Below are 22,887 nucleotides of genomic sequence, written 5' to 3'. Positions count from 1 at the left end.
TGCCTTCTTGTCACCCCCGCAAACATGGCACCCCCTGTTGCGACGCCACTGCCTACACTGCCCTGGTATCTGTAAAGAATCTGTACTACAGATGAAGGGTGGGATTATAAATATTTTAATTAAGATATAAATAAAACCAAAAGTACTTCTTTTAGCAAATATCAGCTATGTCAGAAGACGTAAGGTTTTTGTACAATATGCTACCTTTTTAATTCCATGCATTTGCTGTTCAGCCTACGATTCCCAAACTGAATACCAGAACTAGAACACACCAGGTGCTCCCACGGAGGCTGAAGTGAGCCTTGAAAAATTAAGCCTCCATGTTGGGCTCAGCTACCAGTCTTGGCCTGTTGGAAGTTCCATGGGGCATCAATGTCACCTCACTTGGTGACACTATCCTGAAGGGTATGGTGGGGGGTTACCAGAAGCATCACTGCTGATTATGCTTTCCTACATTGGGTGGTTTTTTGTTTGTTTATATATGTGGTTTTAATATTTTAATTGTTGGATTCTTTGGGCTTTCTTTTATTATGTTATAAACTACCCTGGATTCCTGTAAGATAAAAGGTGGAATAGAAAACAACAACTCAGAAAATATGTTTCCTGCATGCACAGAGTGAAATACAGGGTTGCACTGTGTATTTGTAAGAAGGGGAGCAAGAGAGAATCAGAGCATTAAGAGACATTGGGTAGCAGTTGAATCCAGCACAATAGGTTAATTTTCAATGTTTGACAATATTAACTGGGCTCTTTGCAGTTGCAAGGTATATATCTGCCCATTATTCTCATTTCTCTCTCTCTCTGAATAATCTTTTCATGTGTGAATTATGCCTGCTTACAATTTTAATCAGTGTGTATGTGTTGTGCACTAGGTTTAAGAAGTTTAGGTAACACTAACTTAAGTTCGGTGTCCAAAAATCAGCTTTCCAGACCATGAACTGTGTGAGGTTTACACTTGCAGGCATGTTTCAAGTATGCCAAAATGCTGGTCCATCTCACATAACTCCCCCCATTTCACAATTTGCCAGCATATTTCTGCTAATTATCGAATCTGCATGATGGAGGACATTGTTTGGACCCCTCACTGCTTGTCTCCTCCCTTTCCAATTAAACATGACCCTTCACTGAATGTGTATCATTCCATTTGTAAATGACAAAGTGTCCCCTTCAAGTGCTAATACTTACTTTATCAAACCTTTATTAGGCATTATGGAAATAAAACCTTAAAAGAGAAAATAACATATAAAAGCCTTGAAATATATATAAAAAGGCAGCAGTTTGCTAAGTACATATATATATATATATACATATAGAGTCAGTGGTTTTCCTTGTTAACCTGCTCCTTGGAGGACTGCTGCCAAAAACTCGGCTACCCCCGCCGTTACCCTTTGGTCAACGTCGGATAGGTAGAATCCCACACATTCACCTTGCTGCGGTTCCAGACCACCCAAAAGAGGGGACAGCACGCGTTGACGGAGCGTACTGTACAATGGGCAATGAAGGAGAATATGCTCTACAGTGTCCGGGACATTCATAGAGCATCTGCAGAGTCTCTTGTTTCTAGGAATGTTTTGATATCTTCCCCTGACAAATGCTGAGGGAAAAACATTCAAGCGGGCCAGCATAAAAGCCCTACGTTGGGCTGGGATTATTAGTTTAGTGACGTAATTGGCTCTGCTATCTAAGATATTTAATTCATAGAATATGGGGGAGCAAATTTTGTTTACAGCTGCCATAATATTTTGTCTCTCGACATCCTTTAGTCTAGTTAGGATATTATGGGAAATATATTGCTCATTAGAATTGTACAGGGACTCCAGCTCGACACCTAAAGATTCAATCTTTTTTTCGAGGTGCTGATACCATCTTGATTTATAGGAGTCTTTGAGCAAATCAGCGAGCAGACTTGATGGAGGGCAGCGGAAGTGGCAGCGTAACCAATACTTTATTGAGGTGGACCATGCCCAATATTCCATTGTGTGTATGCCTATTTCTGCACACATTGTTTCATATTTGATCATAGCTGGGAGTCCAAAAATACGTCTCAGAAAGCTAGAGTGAATCTTTTTTAAATCATTGTTATATGCTTGGACCCATAGCGGGATTCCATAGAATATCTGGGATTGCACTTTTGTTTGAAATATCTGATTTGCCGCAGGAATAAATTGATTACCTTTCTGATAATGAAAACGGGCAACTGCTGATGAGATGCACTTTGCCTGTTTTATGGCATTTGTGCGATGGGTTGCCCACCCTAAATTGCTCTGGAATAAGATTCCCAGATACCTATAGATTTTCACTTGTTGGATTTCTTGCCCTCTTATTTTCCATTTCTCTAATTTCCAACCATTCGAGAAGACCAAAATTTTTGTCTTCTCATAGTTTATAGAGAGTTTGTTACATTCGCAATAGAGGATCAGTGAAGATATAAGACGTTTTAGACCCAAGCTCGTTAAGGATAGTAGGACAGCATCGTCTGCGTATAGTAAGAGAGGAACTGGTTTCTGATTAAGTTTAGGGGCATGTGGTTCTATTTTCTGAAGGTAATCTGGCAAGTCTGATAAAAATAAATTAAATAGAAAGGGGGCAAGAATGCACCCTTGTTTTACCCCTTTCGAGATTGGGATGTCTGATGAAAGGTGACCTTTGATGTTAAGTTTGACTTGACAGGTATTGGAAGAGTGTAGATTTTGGATTAGGATCAATAGGCGCTGATCAATTTTTAATTCTGCGAGTTTCCTTCACAACTTTGGGCGGTCAATTGAGTCGAATGCACCACGAAAGTCTACAAAAGCAGCGTATATCTTAGATTGCCTTTGGGATCTGTATTTTTCAACCAGATGCATAAGAATAAGACAGTGGTCTAGTGTAGAGCAACCTTTGGAGAAACCTATTTGTTCTTTCCCTGGTAAATTTAGATTTTTCATCCAGGTAAGGAGTTTAGATAAGAGGTGCTTAGCGTAGATTTTCCCTATCAAGTGCTAATAAATGCTTTACACAACAGAGAGGGAGCGAAAATTGCAAATGATAAAACCAAGTTCAGAATTAACTACTTACACGGGCAGATGAACCCACTGACCATCATCTGAAATGATTGGATTGAAAAGCAAAATACATCACCAAACTAGACACAGTTCTTCAGCTGTGTCTTCATATCGTTTTACACTACTATTTAATTTTGCAAAATATTTCAACTTTTCCATATATCAGCAAAATGAATACTACATAGCCATATTTTATTGGGTGAAAAGATTTTGCATGCTCATCTAATGTGAATATGCTGATAGTCCTTCGCTAATTTTAGATGAAGATACTTTATGGGAAGGGTTTTTGTGGGATGGGGGAGACATACAGACTAGGATGAAAGTGATAGGTGACCGTCTACAAAGGAGGAGATGGCTCCTTCGTTGTGGATATGAGAGTATTCAGAAGTCATAGCTTTTCTCACCCCTGAATAAGAAGTAGCCATAGAGGTAAGACAGACTTGCCTGGTTGATAACTGCTTTTTAATAATCACCATATTCCGCACTAAACAATGACAAAAGGGCAAACAGCATTGGTTCTTCCACAAGCAAAAGCTTCTTCCTCCCCAGTGTGAGAACAAGTTGAAGCTGGAGCACTAGCAGAAATGTCCTTTTTTGTCTACACCAGGGGTAGTCAACCTTTTTATACCTACCGCCCACTAATGCATCTTTCTTGATGGTAAAATTTCCTTGCCGCCCCCCAGTGCTCGATGGAAGGAGGATTCAGCTTGTGCCGTAGAACCCCCTACTGCCCACCTAGAATCCTGAAACGCCCACTAGTGGGCGGTAGGGACCAGGTTGACAACCCCTGGTCTACACCTTTGCTGCTCATCCCCACATCTTGGCTCATACACAAGGGCAAGCAGCTGGAGTACAAGAGAGGAGAATACTGTCAGAGCCCATGTTGCTGTTCATAGTCGAAGGGAATGGGTTAAAGAGCCCTTAGCTTGGATCTTGGCTTGGAAGAAATTGGTTGATGTTCCTAATGAGATCATGCAGGAGCCAGAACGGAAGCCCATGTTGGCTGGATTGGACACTTGGACAACCAGTTGCCTATCCCAAAGATAACATAGTTTTCGTTAGCAAAATAATTCCAAATACAAAATCAATTTTGTGTAATATGCCCGGAAGGCAATAATAAAAAGGCCATCCCAAAATATGTCACAGTGCTTCTCCAAATGGTATCAACTTCTTTTGATAGGTCTATAAAGTAATTTTTAAACTCCAACCCTAAATTATTCAACCAAATGTGAAGAATAGTTTGCCTATAGCTGTGATAAATAATTATGAATTGATAGGAAAAGCGGAATGGCTCTATTCATTTGGGAGCACGCAACTGCGCATCAAGAAATGACTTCAAACACTAGAAGAGGGTGCAGCAGAATCAGTTACTGGCTCCCAAAATCCCAAAGGTAAAATGTGATAAGTTGGTAAAAGGGAATCCCTGGGTGAAGATTAGCATCCTGAATCTTCAAGGATAGATTCCAAATCACCAACAATCCACCTTCCAGGGCACATCTGACAAGGTTCTGAGCTATGCAGCACTGGGTGCAATGAGTCAATTCAAATGTCTGAGTAAGAGCCCTGTGGTACCAGCCCTGTACACTATTCTACCACATAAAATGCATATGGGAGGTAATTTGTTAGAAAATGCCCACAACTCTAAATTACTCTCAAAAGGATGAGGAGGATATTTAGCAATTGTATAGCAATTTTGAGTGTTCAAACTATTTCACAAAGATTATTTGTAAAGTAGATGAGAATTATTTTTACAGCTGTGGCACACTCCTTGGAGGCCAAATGAGCCGCCTCCTCAGCAGCTCCCCTCCTCCATGCAGCGAATAGGAGGCACTGCTGGTCTCCTCCCACCCCTAAGGAGGAAATTTTAGGGGCTGCTCTCCTGGCAGTGGAGGGGAGGCAAGGGGGCTGTGGCCCAAGGCATAAAATCCTGAGAGGGGTGCAACCAGCCATGCCCGCAACAGACTCCCTGCTGAGCTCCCGCAGCTTTACGGAGGCATGGGCAGGTCAGCTTCAGGTCTGCCTCCTCCTCCTTGGACACCTGCCTGTCCCTGGGCTGGCCAAGAACTGAGGGTTCACCCAGCCTGCAAGGTGGTGAGGATGCAGGCAGCAGGCCCTGGGGAACGCTGCAGCGCCCAAAGTGCAGGTCGGGGAGGAGCCTGCTCCCAAGGAGGGGGAGAAGGAGGCTGCAGCGGAGGCTGAGTCACCAGGGTCACTGCAGTCAGAGCAGCAGTGCCACTCAGTGCTCCTGGTGCTGGTCTTGCCGGCAGCAGCGGTGGCGGTGGGGGGGATATGGCCAGCAGGCAATGCTCCCAAGGGCAGCCCCAAGCTCTCCCAGCACAGGTGCTCACCAGCCTGCCCACCCACCTGCCGTCCCCACCTGCATGGCTGAGAGGGATGGAGGGGGAGGGTGGTGCCGCCACCTTCCACCAAGGAGTGAGGGAGACAGGAAAGCACCCAAGGGGGGAACATGCGCCTCCACCCCAGCTGCCCAGTCCATTAGGGGGCACAAGACTTGCTCCGCCCCGGGCGCCAGCAACCCACGCTATGCCACTGCTGCCTGAAGTAATTCAGAGCACACCTCCCCCCGCCCCACGTTACAGGCTTTCATTCCCACTTCAACCATTGAGTAAGGTTGATTTGATTCCTCTCCCCTTGTTCCTGATGAATCAACCCTTATATGTTTCTATTAGGATGTATGATGCTCCTTGGGAAACTTTACCATCCTAAATTCCAACAGCAGCATTATGAAGAACAATAGAAATTCACAACTGCAACAAAATAAAGACAATGGCTAAATGTTGTAACAGGAAATCTCAGTCTCATAAAATATAAATAAAAATTCCCTGGGTCTGATTTCCTCTTTCTCTGATTCTAAAGTAGTTCACAAACTAATCTGATATCATTTCAGTTACATTTTTTTTCTTTTTAAACACACACCAGTTCTTCTTTTTACAACCAGAGTGAAATCCTACTCATTGAATTCAATGGAAATCACTTTCAGGTGAGTTGAGGTTAGGATTAGGACCTGTCCTGGTTGCACCTGAGAGATTTATGGCCATTTCCATAACATGGTTTTCTCTTTTTTGCCTCTTCTTCACTTCTCGCAAACAGAGTTGCCATTTTCATTATCCACCATTACCCTAAAAATCTCTAATATTAATAAAAATAGTTACATTTTTAAAAGTAAATGTGCAGCAAACAAATGGTCTATAATAAGTAGAAATGGGTATGTATATGTGGAGTGCTGCATCGCTTTCCTATATTAAATTCTAATTCAGAACTTGCCCCTCTTCTTGTTCTTCTTTTGCTTTCTCCCTGAAATTCCTCAGACATTTCACCTGAGGATTGCCCTGGTTTGGTTCCTACAATACAATTTTTCCTTGACCCATGGCAGAGCAGGCTGAAAGCAGCAGCGGGAATGCTGTGAAACTCAAGAGGTAGGTGGATCAGCCTTGAGGTTTTTATTCCTGGCCAGAAAGTGACCATGAACTCTTGCTTCCCTCTCTGGAGGACAGAAAGGGTATACGATTGGGCAAAGAAACTAGCCTACTGTACAAAGATAAATTGCTTGGCCCATTCTTGCCTCTGACCCTTCCCAGAAAGTTACCCAGAAGTGAATGTAGCCCTCAGGTTGAAAAAAGGTCTCCCCCTCCCCGCATTATAGTAGGAGCCCCTCCAAATTCACTTGAATATTATTCTATGTGGCAACTCCTTTCAAGGGTGTATACCAATTAAGTCTGCCCACCCTCATACACTCACAGCATAACCAAAATTTAGAACTTATTAAATAAACACATAGCTAATGTATGAAGCTTTTGTTTTAGGAATGTAGATTTGGCATAAACTCAGAGCTTCCTTTCCCGGCTTTGAAAACCTTTTATAAATTCTATTTGGGACCTTGAGCAGCTTGGCCAACTGCCAATTATGATTTAACCCACTTTATGGTTAGGATTCAATAATCTCTGCTTCCCACCCACCCAACTCTTAGCAGGGCAGAGCTGAATCATGGCTTGTACGCTGGGGAAGATGTGATCATAAGCAGTCACCTAATATTAGTATTCATCATATCCATCAATGACCTCATCTACTCCAGGGTATTATAGTCAGTTTTTCTTATCATCTCTCTTCCCCCTCCACCCCCCACCTGCCAGAGTATTAACCCAACTACTGAATCAGCAATACACAGGCACCACAGAGCTATTTCAAGTAATGAGCCAGAACATTTGTGGCTACATAGCCAGGCAGATCTATCCTGCCTGTGTCAGCCAGTGGCGCAGAGTCCAGATCTGTGGGGTTGCAACTTAGCATTCTTGACACTTTTATCTGTGAATCTTAAAGGTAAGTGGCAAATTACAAAATGCTCATTTAGAGCTACAAGTACAAATAGGAAAACATGTTGCACTTCATGTCCTCCCTGCTGTATGGTATAAATCACTAAGGAGGGAGCATGAAAGTCCGTTTTCAAGAAGGACACTCCATATTGGCCAGCTATAGCCATGCCTAAAAATAATGCTTATTATGGTGTCACATGTGGAAGGCATTTACTGCCCCAGGGTGGAAAATGTTATCCATTCTGTCATAGTCATAGCCAACAAACAACTTCTTTAATGGTCAATACAATAGGCCACAGGGAGCAATCTATAATATTGCAGATATCGCTGGGCAAGTGTATGACTGAACGACTGAATCTCTCCAGATTTTTCTCCTGCTTCACCAGGTTGGGCAGGAGAGAGACACAATCAGAAAGTCAACTGGAACAGGAAAGTAATTTGGGCAAGCTGTCCCAACTAATGCCACATTCCATTGAGATCAGCAATAAGGAAGAGACTCTATCAATGCACAGTAAGTCTGTTTGTCATCTACATCCAGTAGACTAATCCTCTTCCTACGCTATCTGCATGTTAGAAAATTCTGATCTCACATGAGCAAGCTGCAGTAGGCTGCAGAATACTGTAATCATAAACTGCCTAATCCTCACAGCTCCTGGCTGGACAGACAACAGAAAGGCAGCATGCATAGCAGGGAGGCAGTGTGAAATTGTCCAGGCTGACTAAAGGAATCTACACCTTTTTCTGTTCTGAAGAAATATGAGTATTAGTGAAGATCCAGAGGTATAGACCAATCTGAAACATTGGGGTGGGGGCAGTTAAAATAGCTAAAGACACTGTGCTAAATAGCAGACGCTGGTGGTGACAAGTAATTCGTGCACCAGCTGCTTTGAGCTACTTGCTGTTTTCTGATGGGATGACAACGCACACATCAGAAAACCTAAGGCTTCAGCTAACTAAAAAGTGAGGGGGGGGGGGAATGCAAAAGTTGTGACAAGCTGGACATCACCCACCATCTGCACATCTCAATGGTGCCAGTAGTTGCTTCGTCACTCCTGAGGGGACTCCTTTACCTTGTCATCCCCATATAATCTGATCCCGACTTATAGCAATACATTTTAAAAAGTATTTGATCTAATTACAAATACCTCTTCTAATAAAAATCTGTGTTGCAATGTAATAAAGCTCTCTTGATTGTAACTTAACATTCTTTATTATTCATATATTATTCATAACTTAAAATAAAAATATTATGCTGTGTGTATGCAATAAGTTCCTTAGATTTTTCCTGGCATACAGGTTTAGTGGATATTTTTCTTTTCCCACATTCAGTTTTCATTGACTATGAATTAAACATTCCTAAGAAGTTCTGCAAGTACTGATGTATCATGGAAAAAAGATTCACTGATGGTGTAAAGACTTCATTTTAGGAAAGTGGAGGAAAGAGCTGAATGAATACACTGGTCAGGGCTCATTATCGAGCCTACCTAGTGGCAGTGAGGACCATCCTCATTATGTCGTCCGGCAGAGCTTTTCCGGGATGTATGGGGCCTTTTACAGACCAGCCCAAGGAGGTGGTAGAACGAATGGTAGCTCGCTGTGACTTGTTTGCAAAGCATTTTGAGGATAAAATTGCTTGTCTCCACCAAGACATCAAAGTTATTGGCTTGCATAAGCTATTCTTCTAAATGGACTCTGTACATTCACTCAAATTCCCCATGAATCAACTGAGCCACAGATCAGGTATAGTGAGTGACCATCAAGCTATGTAAGAGGTACAGTATTTATCTTGCATCCAAGACTACCCCAACTGCTTGGGAAAGAATTTTCTGTTCCTGCTCTTCCTTTGTTTGCTGAATCAGGTTATTGCCTCTTATAGTAAATCCGAACGTGTTATTTACAGAAAGCATGTGAAAGAACAACCCACATTCATTGAGCGAACCACTACACAGACTGCATTCCTGTCAACCAAACTACACATGGACATTGTGCATGAAATATAACTGAAACACAAGATTTTCCCAAGTACAGTGGTACCTCGGTTTAGGAACAGCCCTGTTTACGAACTATTCGGTATACGAACTCCACAAAACTGGAAGTTGTGTTCCGGTTAGCAAACTTTACCTCAGTCTAAGAACGGAACCAAACGGTGGAAGGGAACCGGTGGGAGGCCTCATTAGGGAAAGCGCACCTCGGTTTAAGAACAGTTTCGGTTTAAGAACGGACTTCCGTAACTGATTAAGTTCGTAAACCGAGGTACCACTGTACAAATATTTGATTCAAACTATATAGCCATCTTTCCCTCTCATCTGAACCCACTGCATATGTGGTACATAATTCATTCTTGTTTATTAACCACCACCATCATCATCATTAGAAGTAGTATTAGCTTTCTTCCTTACATAGACCCCAGGTCAACTCTGTGAGGTAGATGATGGTAATAAACATTGACTTGTCCAAAGCCACCACAGAGCTTCATACCTGGCTAGGAATCTGAACCCGAAGTTCAAGCCCACCAATCCAGTTATTGCATCACATTTCAACAGTGAAACCTGTAGGCTGCTAAAATGTGGATGGAATTAGATTGACCCAAAAGGTAAGGGCACAGGGATTGGTGTTTTTTATTCCAGGAACCTTGCTGATGGGAACAAACTGAACCGATCAAATACAGTCCTGTAAGTGTGATAAAAATATAAATCACAATACAGACGGATGCTAAACAATGAAATGTATTCAGTGCACAATGACAGTGGATGCATTTGTCCCCTGTTAAACACTTGGTGAATATTTTCACATAAAGCCACTGTAGCTGTTGAAGTGCCACAGGCAAGTTCTAAACCAGGTTTCAGTTAAGCTAATAGATAAAATTCTTATTAACACAGAATATCAGAACTGTATGTCAGTGTAAATAACCTACAGTATCAAGATTACACATGTGCTTTAGCCCAACCATCAAAAGCCTATCCAAGGGCTCATCCATGTTAAGTATAACTGTTAAATTGTACATTGAAATGCTATTGCTAGAGGTGTAACATCAGAAAATTCCATTGACGCTAAGCAAGAGCAGCAGAGTGCCTAAAAGTACGTTAACTTAGAATGTATCTCTGCTAGCTTTCATGTGGTGTTTAACTTAGATCACATGAGAAAGGTTTTCAGTTGCAAATATCCATTTTGTGGGAGTTGGTCTTTCAAGCTACCAAAGAGAAAATTGACACGGCATGGAACTTGTTCCCTCTTGCCTCATCTGCCTTTGACATTTCCTGGGTCAGCTTCGGGTTGCACACAGGCGACACCACCATGTGAGCTATTCAGCTTCTTTCACCCATCCCAGGGATGGAGAAGGACTTGTAAACCACCAGAATTTTATGGAATGAAGCAGTAAAATGAAACGCCCTTGCCCATTTGCAATGGATCTTCTTCTAAGCACAAATCTTTTCCCATCATTTTTATTTCTATACATTTCTACTCTGCTCTTCTGTCCAAGGACGCTCAGACTGGCTAACATAGTTAGAACATCACTAAATATAATATAGTAAAAATAGTACCATGAAACAAATAAGAGAAACAGCGCAGCCTAGCAAACTGAAACACGCTGATTGGACTTTTACCTCCATGACAAAAAAATAATGCTGTTTGGACATTGCAAGGAGCTTTCCAAATGGGCTCTTGCCATATCTGCAAACTTTACAGCTATGATTTTAAACAGTACTCCAAAGAACACAGGATTTCCATGGACACTTACTAAGATTTATTCAGTGAGAAGTTTAGCAACAGCAGCTAAATTTCTCTGAAAGACAGTTTGGTGAACACAAATGCTCTTTATGGTCAGAGATGATGCCCTAGTTCTCACTGAGGTAGTAAAACAATGTCTCAGCTGTACCATTTCAGAGTGAAAGGCGATGGCACACAATTGAATGTTCCTACATACAAGTAAATCCTTCCAAATAGAAAATTAGCGTGTCAGGAAAAACAACACACGGGCACAGGTTTGCCCCCTCAGAGACACACAGGCCCCAAATGCAAAATGTTGCTGCAGAATAATATTTTGTATGTTCTAGGTCACACAGGATTTTGATGAGGCCCAAGAAGCCTGGAGACTATACCTCCTAAACTGTCTGTGGGTACTCTGAAAAAGAATTCAGAATCCTCTACCACACACAGTAGTTCTGTAAAAGGTCCATTGGTTTGTTAGCAGACAAACTTTCTGTGGGCAGTACAATTTGAGATCATTACAGTGGTACCTCAGGTTAAGTACTTAATTTGTTCTGGAGGTCCATACTTAACCTGAAACTGTTCTTAACCTGAAGCACCATTTTAGCTAATGGGGCCTCCTGCTGCTACTGTGCTGGCGGAGCACGATTTCTGTTCTCATCCTGAAGGAAAAATTCTTAACCTGAAGCACTATTTCTTGGTTAGCGGAGTCTGTAACGGAAGCGTATGTAACCCGAGGTACCACTGTACTGTACTTTAGAGCCAAAATACTGGAATACAGTAGTTACAGAAACTGAAGACATTTTTGTATCCTATGCTACTTAATTCCTCTCTAAAATTGCAAGCCTTGGCATTAAAGAAGCATAAAAATCTGGTTGAGGAAAATGGATACAGAAGTCATTCGGAATGTGAAGTACAGACACAATATGGCTAAATGTTATTATGAATCACTTTTCTAATTATTAGCACGCACACACACATATGGAATTAAAGTTTTAACACATGAGGCAGAGACTGGCTTCAGTGCTTTTCTACAGAAGAAGCAGATGTCTTATCACTTAAGCTGAACCTGAACCAAATGAATGGTTTTTACTGAAGGATATATAAATCAAATCCTGCATTACAAGAGGTTGAACTAGAGAGGCCTCAGCGCCCTTACAACTCTGCAGTCCTATGACACTGCATGATTACCAAAGAAGTCATCACAATACAAACACAGAAATCTACTGTGGGTTTGGAAGGAGCCCAAACTGTTTTGGAGCTGCTCTGTATCTTTCCAATTCAATTCATTATTCAGAACTAAATTAGATATGTTAACAATGAAGCTATGTTTTTCTCTGTTCACTATAATGAGGAATCTAAAAAATGGCTATGACGCCCTCCCCACTTTTCATAGAAATCAATGAAATATTCCAGCCTTGCAGATCCCCTCCACACTGGATTAAGCCTGCAAAACTGTAGGCAGATACATTAAGGGGTTTTCAGGAGCCTAACAAATTTCAGAATGATAGCTGGGGTGATCCTCTTGCAAGGGCAGATTGTACCATTTTGGCATGGGAACAATAGGAATCACAGATATGTTTCTTTAAGGGTTTCTGGTGGCAATAGACTTCTCCCACAACCAAAGATTTTTGAGGATGCAGCCACTGCTCTCCAGTTTCCTTGCAGTTCAATCCTACATTCCTATGGAGAAAAGTAAGGCCCTCCACATGGAGGAGAGTGGGCCTAGTGAGGAGGACCACATTCCCCTCCATCCCAGTCACTGGCAGACCTGACAAGGGTCCCAAGGGGAGATGCAATGTGTTTCTGTGTGCACTGAGGAACGCAGACTTACAGCACCTTTTTAAATTTCATGAGAAATAGGCACCACACTTTTAATAGTGGCAATTGTCAGCTGAACAACATTTGATGGGCCTGGTGCATCATCAACGGTCTCACTGGACCAGACAAACATATCTGCTTGTCCTCCCTTGACATTGAGCTTCTACAAAGTCGACTCAGAATCTCACTAGATTGACTGAATTGGTATAATTGTTGGAGGAGTAAGATGCTTGATCTATTTAGTGGTCTGATGATTTATTTTGCCATCAGGATCACTGCATGCCTTTGTCTTCTAGGACCCCTTTCTCATTATATAAATAGACCTTTTGTCTACTGCCAGCCTCAGATGGACCATATGACGCTTTGGTCTAGTTTATGGCTTTTTAAACCATCGACTTTCTTTCTGTGGCCTCTGAGAAATAATAATTTTGAGGGAGTTTGTGAAGGACTTGAAAAGCAAATGTAAAGAAAACATATCTTTATCTGTCTGTCATTCCACACCTATTCTGTATTTTCAATATTAAAAGTGTTTTGGATTGTGTACAAAGAGCACAGTTCTTGGAATTGCTTGCTCATGTCCAAATTAATCCTCCTAAAATGAATGAGAAGATGAGGCAATCAACAGCTATTAGCTATGATTGCTAAATGGGTTGTGCATGCACAGAGGCGGCATTTACTCTGCTTTCCAGATGCTGGGGACAAACCACAGGGGAAAGTCGATCACTTTCATGTCCTGTTTCTGAGTGCCCAGATTATCTGGCTAGTCACCACTAGAAATGGAAGGCTGAATGAAGCCGACCTTCACTGATCCAGAAAGGCCATTATAGACACAATCCAGCTTGCTAGACTCATTTAAGTCTCATGGATTTATATGGGAAAGGAAAACAAGCTTATAGCCAAAAGTAGTGGATCTTAAAAGTTATTACTTCTAGCCAATTTCTGTAGCAATGTTCAATTTTGGTAGCAACACTGGTTGTGGTGGGATGCCCTAGGACCAAAACCCAGGCTGTCCTTGAGTTAGCAGAGTGATACTTTCATGTGGAAAACACTACACAAACATTCACCATTTTGTGCTGGTCTAGGACCTGGGAGACCAGGATTCAAATCGTCACTCAGCCATGAAGCGCACTGGATAATCTTGGGCCAGTCACTATCTCTCAGCCTAACCCTCAGAGGAAAGGAGATAAATTTGCTACCATGAGGTACTGGGGAAAATGTGGGGTGTAAATGTAATTATATGTTGCTGCTGCTACTGTTACTACTACTACTACAGATATAGTAGACGATGGGGCAGCAAAATTTGTTGTGTATGTTTCTGTTCCATTTATATGGGCCCTCGTGGCTTAAAGTGAAGCTACACAGGAAATGCAGGGTTTTCATTTGGGTTTGAAGGAAGAGAAGCAAAGAGGTGACACCACACAGCTGTTGCAACAAGGAGGAATGGGCAGCGCCATTGACATTTGAGTGGCTAAGAGTAGTAAAGTGGAAAAAGTGAAGGCAAAGGTCAACCTTTAAAGGTAAGATGATTTTCTGAACTGAGCCTTATTTTTTAAAAAAATTAAAATGCCTATGTAGAGATGAAGACTTTTGTTTGCATGTTTTAATATTTTACCCTCCAAGATCCTAGATGGCACAGTTGCTAAAGTTACCTTCAAGGCCAGGTTCTGTCCTTGCAACCAGAGTGTCTTGTGTGTGCTTCTACTGTAGGCTTTACGAAGGGGCTACAGACAGAATACATAATTTATTCCTGCATGAGAAAGTTTCTTGGTTAGAGACCTTTCCCAGCAAATTCTATTTTTGCCATTTACTTTTAATCAAGGAAAATGGTCACAATTTTGAAGGGTGGAGCAGGAAAAGGACCTGTATCCTCCAGGGGGCAGTGGATGGTGGCAATGTGTGAGACATAGAGCATCTTTGGCATCACCACTGTAGAGGCCTGTCTATCCGGGCAGGGGGACTAGGGGCCAGGTACCTCTAACTTGTGTCTTAAATGTGGTATTTGCATCCCTCCTGCCTAAGAAATGCACAAGTTCCTCATACAGAGATATATTGGAATTTCAGGGAAAGCGACAGGAAGGAGGGGGAAAGTTACACATTCTATTTCTGCACAACAAGAAATCATTGGAAACTGCTCTAATGGTAGTATCCTCCTTCTTTTAAAAAAAATCCAACTACACATTTTGCTGAGGGCTAAAACTATGGCTGAACATGGACAGTGGACAGTGAATGCGAGGAAGTTTGCCTGCTTCATAAATGTGTGCTAAAAAGTAGTGCAGATGATTGTGGCTGGCTTTGCCTCATTCTATGGCTGCTGTTGCTCAACCCAGGTTGCTCAACCTGCCTTCTTCTGTTGCTATGGGATGAAGACCAATCACTTCCCAGCATTGACTGCTGTGTTTTGCCCTTACTTCCTATATTTAGGGAAAGCCCGATTTGGATGTCCCCGCCCCCTCTATTAACAAATATGTCAAGAGAGAAAGTGGGGCTGTGCTTCCCCAGTAGTTGATAACATGGAACAGGAATGGCAATGGAAATTACATTGGTGTCATCCTGCAAAGTGCTCTCATAACTTCTTGTTATCGTGACAGGAAGTGGGATTTAGTGAGCTGCTATTCTCCTTTCTAGTTCCATCCTTACGATGGTGGCCTTGGTTCATGACAGAGGTCATAATGCAGCACATGGGAGAAAGCCTTATCCAAGTTCCATAACTATTTCACAATGAAAAATACCAAAGTCTCTGTTGGCTACACTTGTTGGAAATATATTGTGAATGGAAAAACACAAACAGCTCAGTCTAAACCCCTAAACTGGAAGTAATTTATTAAGGCATGTAAGCCCACAAGGACTACAGAGAACAGTATAAAGCTGCATCCCTTTCACTTGCAGAGTTCTATTGTCAACTATTGTTTCAGTAAAAGTTGGATAGAGGAGAATTAAAAAAGAGTTTCTTGAATTTGCCTGATTGTACAAAATTAAGTTTACAGTGTTAAATTTACATATCCAATGCTTGCAACCACTAGGAAAATGTTGATCCGAGGCACAGATCTTCATGTGTCACAGAGGATATCTGTGTGCAGAGAGGTGATCTATGATTTGATAGTGGTTTTGAGCAGATCTGTTGTAAAAACAACTATGAGGATGTATAAGTATCTCTGAGTGATGCAGATCCATGTCTGTGCACCACGGCAGTATGGGAAAGCACGAAATCTACAATTTTTATGAATCATCAGTGGAGACAGATGTGATCTGCAATCTGATGGTTCTGGTGGTAGTGGGAAACTGGCGCAATTTCAAGAGGATCACTTTTAATGGATCCAGTATGTGTGCACACGTGTGTGTGTGTGCATGCGCAAATACGTCCATTCTCCCCCTGCTACTCAGTAAAAGATGACACTGCAGGGCTGTGCCTCCTACCTGACCTCCCTCCAGTCATTGCCACATACTGGGACTGAGGTGGGCACAGTGTAAACACACATCGGGTGAGTCAATCTCAATTTATTGAGACACAAGCATTTGTGGGCTAGAGTCCACTTCATCCGATTCATCAAATATATGAAAAACTGGTTAGCATTTAAGGCATCACAAAACCTGTGTGTGTGTCTATTTATTTGAATGTTTGCACAGATACTCATTTAGTCACAAGACACACAAATGCACACAACTGCAGTATTCTTATTTCTCTATAATGATATAAAATAGAAAATCTTGCTGTTGATACTAGATAACCTAAAAACCAAGAGCAGCATTGAAATCAATGGGAGGCAAAGTGCTTAACTAAACATTTTACATGAAGTGAAGCAAAATTAAAGTAAGCAACTGGGTGGGGTACTTGTAATTATTTTTGAACAAAAAGGGATGAGTTTATTTGATGTTTTCTGTTTTGTTGCCTATGGAAAACAAGAAGTTTGAAATGCAGAAATTCTATACTCAGGCCTCAACTTTGTACATATCAATTTCTGTCCTGTATTTCAGGTTGAAATATGAAATCATTACATTATTTAGATTTATAAAGAAAAGTAGAAGACAAGCATTTTCCCTCAGAGGTGTTATTTGCTAATTAAAAACGGAGGCAGGTTTTACACAGTCAACCACATTCCTATTTATTTTAAGCTTTCCCCCTTTTAAAACACAAACACACACACTTCACTGGTACTTACTAGTATTGCTTTCTCTTAGTTTGCAAAGTTGCATTATGAGGCTATTGAAACTGCATCTGCATTCACATTTACCAAAATTATTTCTCTGAATACAGAAGTGAAGGCTTCCAAGTTTTTACGTTTGAAAATAATACCAAAAATGTTACACTAATGTTACCTAACAAAAAAAAGAGATGAATTTTCTGGAGGGCAAAGCACCATGCTTTTATTATGTAACATAATAGTTATTAAAACTGTAAATGAACAAGATCTCTAGTTCATAACTGATCTCTGGAACCTGTTAAGAAAACATATCTCTATGGACCTGTAAAAACAAATAAACTGAAAATACAGAGACTTGAAATCTTGTATATGAGTTATTTTCAGCTGCATTTACAGGTTGTTAATTTGCCCTCACAGCTCAGCCTGTACATGTTTACTTGGCACTTAACCTCTTTGGCATTAGTGGGACTTACTCCCGTGTAATTATGCACAGGATTGCAAAACACTCTTCAGAAATATAAAACCTTATTGAAATGGGAGAATCCTCTTTATAGAGGGAATACAATAACTAACCTAAAAAAAATAATATTCAACCCCTACATGTGATGAATGTTATTTTACTACCATATCGTTTTTGCTTAAATTTCCCTTTGCTAATCTAATGCATTGATCTCTGTAAATACTGGGTATCATGTAAAGAGGAGCTAACATTTTCAACTGTTGTGAAAAGAAGCATACTTCCTAAAACGTCTTAAGAACAGTAGACACTGTTGCTTTAGAGATCGATAGTCATTTGCCTATGACATGTCTCCACATAAGTAATGAAGTTAGGATTAGTGCATAAAGTAGATACAATGAAACTAGCAACCTTATTTTTGCTGTTTTCATACTTTCTTGTCTTTTGGAGTAATCACATATCAAATAACGTGATTTCCCCCAGCTTAGCTCTTACAAATTGGAAAAACAGACTGCGCTGTACATTTGTTTAGATTTGTGCTAAAGCTAAATGCTTTATAAACACTTCAAAGCTATGCAAAGTTTTCTCTTCCTTCTTTTATAAATTCAAATGACAAGGGAAGAAACTGACAGCTGCTTCAAGTTTTATGCTAAACCAACGTAGAGAAAATATAGTTGTTTTAAATCAAAACCACTGTTGGATGCACTGAATTCTCTCATTCAATTCAATGAGATAGTGGAGGGGGCTTTCGATTATCTCAGAATGAATTGTGCATCTGCTTTTGCAACTGTCTGGTCTGCATTAACACAATTGTAATATAAATTATTATTTTTAATTGTAAAATTTTAAAAAATAAACTTACTGCAAGTGAAAACCTCATAGAGAATGAATTCATTGTCAACCCAAGCTTTGAGAAAGACTTCAGTGGAAGCAATGAGTATTTTGTTCAATCTGATGTCATTTACTCATGTTAAAAAATATTATTTTACCTCACTACAATCTCCCCCCCCCCTTTCCCCACAGAAACCTATGGCCTGATCTAACCACATTACCTCAAAAGTAAATTTTACTAATTTCAATGAAATTTACCTCCAGGAAAGCTTGCTTAGGAAAACTGCCCTCCTTGAACTGAAGGATACACTGAAATCATCCTAAAAAGAGGAACATTTCTCCTTGAAAATGGAAGGGGAAAATGTTATTGGTTAGATATTGTCTTCATGCTATAACCCTGGCTAATGCAAATCTCTTCTCCTGAGAATTGCATTTATTTTTTTGCCTGGATGGATTCCTGATGAGATAATGGCATTCAAAAAAGACCAAGATGCTATGTAGGGAATGCAGATAACTTGGCCCGGATTTGAACCTCCTTAATTACATTAACTAGGTCGACAGAATTGCTTCACTTCTACGACTTTTGCTCTAGAAGTGCCAGGTTATCAGTAATGCAAGGCATCGATATGCAGTGTTTCAAGTTAACCCCAGAAAATACTTGATTGAAAGGATTTTGCCTCTTAGAAGGATGTGCCATATGACGGATGCAGCGTAGGGCCCTGCCAGCTTCTTATCTTCAGCCTAACTAAAGACTTGCCCAGCGTGACACACGAGGCCTTCGCAATTTCCCTTCCTTGCATCTTCCAGGCACCATCTGCAAATTCAAGATTCTGTTTCTGATCACCGAGAGATGTTTTGCCTTCAATAATTCTCGAAACAAACAGGCTCTGCATTGAGTAAAGACATATTTGAACTAACCCTTGGGCTATTGCAATCAAAGATCTCTGGAGCCCATCATTAAAACTGGCTGGTGTTTTGAGGGGGGGGGGAATGGAGTTATGCTGCTACTACAACTGTCAAAATATTTGCTGGAGAGGTGGCGAGGGCAAGAAAAAGAACATTTTTAAAGAAATATGCAAAAAGATCCAAAATCAGTATGATAATGAAGATTCACTAGACACTACTCCTTTGCTAGCAATGTCTGGCATCTTTTCAATAAGGTTTAAAATATGTGTGTATACACACACACACACACACACACACACACACACACACACTCCACACTTCAATGAATGTCAGGAAACATAGCAATATCTGGTACATACTTAACCACACATTTGGAATACAATTTATGTAGCAGATAACAGTTTAAGAAAAAGTGCCAGTTATCTAGTCAAAAACAGAAAGCCTTTCAAAGTCTAATTTTAAATTTTGTTTTTTAAAAAATAAATAATTCCCAAAACAGATTAGTTATGAAACCAATTCCTTACCTTTTGTTTTATTTCTGGACAAGAATTATAATAAGTGGCACCTGGTACTTCTCTTGCTTTGATCCTGTATTTAAAAGAAAATAAATGTTAGTTTGGAAGAAATTATTGCCAGTTAAGCACAGAATATAATATGAAATGGGTGACAGTTTAAATTAGCCAACCACAGACCTTGTTTTAAAATGTAAAATTCACTGGGAAAAGTTTGATTTTAAAAGCAAGAATATGCTATCCTGCAACACACACACATCTGAACGTGCAATCCAACCTTTCTCAGTCACAAAATGAATCATGTACAAATCTGTCTGTTTGCCATGAGTACAGTACACTTCTTACCAACTTGTTCACAGTGGCCTTATCTGCAACTACCGAGGCTTCAATATCAGTGTAAATAAATAAATGAATGAATAAATTAAAATTGCAACCATGCAGCCTTAAATTATTAGCATGTTTCAAATCTAGAGAGGCTCAACTTTATATTCCCTTGGGGGGGGGTGTCACCTTAGGACCGTTTACTCTGGGTATCTACCAAAAGTTGTGTGTGTTTAGAGATGGATAATGCTCTGCAAATTATACAATCTGAAACATTAAAAGTTGTTAAGAAAACACAGTGGTATGAAACAATTACTATAAATTAACCACTTGTCATCATCACCAGAAATCTTAAATTTACACAATACGTGACAGATGTACGCAGTCCAGCACTGAGGAACACCGAACCCTCTCCTAACTTACCTTGCATATCAAAAACAGGCTAGTGGAACTAAGAGCGCTAGAAATCTGAAGCCTTTGTCCACTGTAGTCTGACTTCGTAGTCTGACTTTTTCCGTTTTGGTGCCATCTGCTGGCAGGCAGCATCTTCTGCACTGCTTTACTGCAGTACATAAAATCGGATTACACAACTATCATACAGTACAAATGTGGGAGATCGCAGCCCCCCCCCCCCATTCTATGTTTTCATGGCCAACCAATCAGAGACGCCTACAGTTCCAGTTCATATATTTTGAAATACAGCAGAATGGATACAGAGGTCGACATATGATTTCTCTTGGCTCTGCTTCAGCAACAGCTCAGCGTGGAAAAGCAGCGTTTGCAAAATGCATTAGGCTTCTTCATTTCCAATTCAAACTGCAAGGATTTTTAAACGATGAGGCATTAGCTGAGGCTTCCAGGCATATTACAGTTGTATTCGTAAGAGTACTAACAAAGCTTTCTATGGGACTTGGGGAGAAATATAAGGACTAGAGATAAACGACAGTTCACTTTTTTCATATACTGTAGAAATAATTGCTGCTCATGGTGGGTATGCTTTTGACTCTTGTAAAGAGGGCTTTGCAGGTTTTCTGTTCCTTGATTCAAGAACCTGTGAAATCTATTTGATGCTTTCCAGTATCTTGTCAGCCTTAAAATTCAAGGAATAGTCCAAATCTTATTTCTCTCCAAAAACATTCAATTCAAAGTAATCCATGCAACAAGACAATATTGTAAGTATTTGCTCTGGCTCTCACTGGTGGACACAGCACTAGGGTGGAATCTACACATACAAAAATACACTGTGAAAATGCTTTTTAAAAAACGTTCTGAAAAATATATTGAATTTGCCATAACTCACATTTGTATATTGTACTTCACAACACAGTGAAAACATTTTATTTGCAGCTGTATAGATGAGTAGGTCTCTCGACTCTGTTTCTGCAAAAGGCTTCAACACAAAGATCATGACAGAACATCATGTATGTGCTGCAGGGGTTAAGCTACATGGTTAAACACAAGTGAAGATTCCCAATGTTTGACACACACACCCAGGCGCTCCTATTGCAGAGAGGATCGGGCACAATCATTCATGCAGCTGGTGTCCCAAACCATGGGCAAGCAGACGGGCATGCCTCTGAATATGTTGTGTGCACATATGTGTGTTAAATCTATTTGTGCCAGTGCAGTCATCTCCACATGACACAAAACAGCCATTAGTGTGATTCTGTGCTCTACATGGACAGTACCTTCATGGATACGTTGGTTCTGCAGTCACATGAAGGAAAGGACAAGGACACTCAAGGAAACCATGGTGGCCGCATAGCACCCACTATGGGGATTTCACTCCCCACAAATGGCAGTGCCAAAGGAGTCTCCATACATTCCCCAAGCACTCAGGTGGGTCCACAGGTGGAGTTCAGTTCATCTCGTGCCCCCTGCACTCTCAGTAGCTTTGCTTCAAAATGCTGACATCAAGTGAAAGACTGGAGTATTAATGACACCAGCCACTTAAATAATGGGCAAAATAAATATTGGCAGAAGCTATTAATATTGAATGCAAGCTAATGTATCTCAATTGGAACAGTCAACCTTTTAGCTCCTTGATTAATAACTGGTCAAATGTTACAACAGTCAACATGCTGGGTGCGAAATGAAATAAAGGTATCTATTTTTGCTGAAATACATGACCCTAAATGAATCCATTAAAAAAATTAATGTTACTGGAAATAAGTGGCTTTTACACTTACTTAAACATGGCACAGAGAAGGCAGCAAATGATAAGCAGATAAATTGCTATTGCCAGAACCATTAATATTTTAAAAATGTCTGCACTGTTGGGAGGGGATGAGGGGAAGGCAGGTGCAGGAATTTTAAAAATGCCTTGTGCTTTCTCCATCATAGCACACCATCAGATCTCTGAACTAGATGTCATATTATATTTCTCATTTAACCAAAATTTCCTGCTGGTTATGGCTCTGTGCCTGTAAAAAGCACCAAGTTCATTCCCTGGCATCTCTCCTTAAAGGGTCTCGGATTATGGGATGGGGAAACACCTCTTAAGGTCTTGGAGAGTTACTTCTAACAGGGCCGCCTCATATATTATAATTTCTAGGTGTACAACCTATTGTTTTTCAAGCACACCTATGTACATGCTCATCAGAAGCCCTGACTGGTTGTGGCTTGTTGCTGTGTAATGGGCAAAACAACCCACAGGGCAGACATGAACTGGGGCCAAAAATGCACCAAGGGCCATTTCCATTAGATTTGTGGCAAATATTGGCATAAAAAACAAAACAAAAAAACACACCCCACTATCTCAACTTTCAGATGACACTGCTCAGTATTTCTATTTTAATGTTTTATCAGCTTTTTGTG

At 40.7% G+C, this 22,887-nt stretch overlaps 1 long non-coding RNA gene across 1 annotated transcript in view; it reads right to left on the bottom strand.

The window, feature by feature from the left end:
* Positions 1-20,513, bottom strand: part of LOC309371018 — a 171,045-nt gene extending 150,532 nt beyond the window's left edge. The window contains exons 1-2 of the long non-coding RNA XR_014168779.1: positions 20,494-20,513; positions 19,762-19,825 (exon numbers count right to left, since the gene is read on the bottom strand). This is a non-coding gene — a long non-coding RNA (uncharacterized lncRNA). The remainder of the gene's footprint in view (positions 1-19,761; positions 19,826-20,493) is intronic.
* Between the last annotated feature and the right edge of the window lie 2,374 nt (positions 20,514-22,887).

This window comes from Podarcis melisellensis, assembly GCF_964234715.1.
Source record: "Podarcis melisellensis genome assembly, chromosome: 5".
NCBI classification, from domain to species: domain Eukaryota; kingdom Metazoa; phylum Chordata; class Lepidosauria; order Squamata; family Lacertidae; genus Podarcis; species Podarcis melisellensis.
This window is presented reverse-complemented; position numbering and strand designations above follow the sequence as displayed.